Here is a 2559-nt window from a genome sequence, read left to right as displayed (position 1 = left end):
CAACCCCCCCCACATGGTTGGTTACATTACTGCCCCCCCCTCTCACTACATGCCCTCCTCCATGTGAGGGGGCTTACCTGCATGTAGGCGGGGTTTATTTGTTCTAAGAAGAGTTCTGCCCCTCCCCCCCTCTTTTCGTTCAGTCACCTGTTGGATCAGCTGTTTATGGGGGGAGGGGGGGTTGATCCACTGAGGTGTTTTTGGGGTGAATAAAGTCGGTGTCACCAGCAGAGGGTGCCTGTTTCCATTCTCTACAGCTCCTGCTGCAAAGGCTCATGGGATACCTTTAATACATGGTTTCTAATAAAACACTGATGCTGAACAGTTCACTCTGCAGCTCTGTGGTCCAATGGTGGAGTGGTCAGCCTCTATTTGCAGGTTTGGATCCCGTTCTGCTGGTTCTGGGGTCAAAGATGTGGAAGCTCACAGTCCTCCTGGTGGTGGAGTCTGGGATGGCAGCTCTACGGACGGACGGAACCGGGTCGGACGGAACCGGGTCGGACGGACGTGTAGGCCGTTTGAATAAAAGCTGTAACAGAAATTCTCTCCCGTCTTCCTCTGTGTTGAAGATCAGACTCTCTAACGAGCTGCGACGCAGAAACTGTAGAACCTGGACCCGTTCAGCACTGCTGGGTCGGATCTGCTGGATGGAGGGTTGGACTGTGGGCAGCCATGGTGTTGCGCAGGAGTCCGGAGCCACGTGCCGTTCTCTTAGATCTGCATCTCTGGCTAAAAAAACCCAAAGTTTTAACTTGAAAAGTAACATATTTTAGGTTCATCTCATGTATCGCCCCACCAGGATCCTGACTACATTACCCATAATGCTCCAACAATCCATCAAGCAGTTTGGCTTCATAGTTCACCAAATCAGGGGCCCGTTTCAAGAAGCAGGTTCAACAAATTTAGAGTTCGNTCAGAGTTCCAACAAAACCTGCTTCTTGAAACGGGCCCCAGATGTTTGAGTTCTGTTTATCAGTACACACAACCAGAATTTAAGGTACACTTTCTATTTCAGTAAAAAAGTATTTTAATTAAGAAAAACACAAGGGTTACCTTAGTACTTCTAGTATTATTTTTCAGTTCGAATGTATGAATTTGTGGTTATGGTTTCATCTGTCATCAAAACATTTCACCACTTCTTACATTGAGATGATTTTATGTGGTACAGGAAGTCTTTTATTTTGAAAGAAACAAATGCAGACATCTAAAGAATTAGAAACTCATACTTAGTGTACTTTCTCTTTGTTTCTGTTCTGTTTATTCTTTAAAAAGCAAAAGTATTTGTATTCATCAGAATAGTAACAATAGCATAAATACAAATCTGCACCTTTCTCTAACGGGGGAAAAAAGATGGAGTGAGAAATCCTCCAGAATGGCTCTTGAAATGTTGAAGGTTGCAGACCCGTGGCTTAGCGGTAGGCCGGTCTACCTCTGCTCAGAGGATGGCAGGTTAGTGTCGTTGGGAAAGACGCTGGGCCTCCTTTAGTCTCTGGAGTTTGAGCAGCAGAGATGAGTGAACGTAAAGAGCCTTACTGGCATTCCCCGTTCACCCGGTTCTCCTGGTTCTGGTCTGGTTCTGGTCTGGTTTTCAGTCCAGCTTCTTCACACATCCTGGCATTTGTGAAGGAGATCTGTTGACAAAAACAATTGGATGAAACATACCAGGGGCCCGTTTCTAGAAGCAGGTTTTGTTGGAACTCTGAGTTCGTGAACTCCAAATTCACCAAAACTCTGAGTTTTCGGTTCCAGAAAGAGAGATAACTCAAACCCGGGAAAGTAGGTGAAACCAAGCCCGTTCCAAGAAGCAGGTTAAGATGAACTCAGAATCAATCACTATGGTAACTGAGTCTGTGAACGAAACCTGGTCGGTAGCAGGTTTTCTTCAGGAAACTTAGAGTTCTCTGAGGTCTCCGCCCCTTTTTAAAGTGAAAGATGTTCAAATATGAGTTCCTCATGAACATTTAAAGAACATTCACGTTAGAGACGTCACGTTTTCATCACGTAGAAACCAGAATGACATGTTCATTCATAGAGGATCATGTAGAGACTGCACATGTTCCTTATTTTTGTACAAAACACAACAAGAACGTAGGACAAGTAGAACATGACGGCACATCCCTTTCTCCTGACGAGACGAGGACCGATGCTTTAATTCAGTTCTTAACATGAAATAAACCTGATATCCTCCATGATGCAGTCGAGAAAAGTGTTTGATGAAGCTCCTCCCACATGTAGCGGGAGCTTCAAGTTCCCACACTTTTGGAGAACTGTCGGGCAGCTAGTGCTGCTTTAAATGATTATTCTAATAGTAGTTAAAGCAGGGGTCACCAACGTGGCGCCCGCGGGCACAAGGTAGCCCTCAAGGACCCGACAAGGTGCCCTCAAGTCTCTTCCAAAAATAGCACAACTCACATGTGAGCTGCATCTCAAATTAAATTTTATTCTATTGCATTCTTTTAATTACACTTGCATTTAGATTTAAAAATTAAACACTCAACAGATGCTAACATGCTATAATGTAGCCACAAGGGGGCCCAAGCCAGGGTCTCATTGTGCCGG

Source organism: Oryzias melastigma, linkage group LG23, assembly GCF_002922805.2.
Source record: "Oryzias melastigma strain HK-1 linkage group LG23, ASM292280v2, whole genome shotgun sequence".
Lineage (NCBI taxonomy): Eukaryota > Metazoa > Chordata > Actinopteri > Beloniformes > Adrianichthyidae > Oryzias > Oryzias melastigma.
This window is presented reverse-complemented; position numbering follows the sequence as displayed.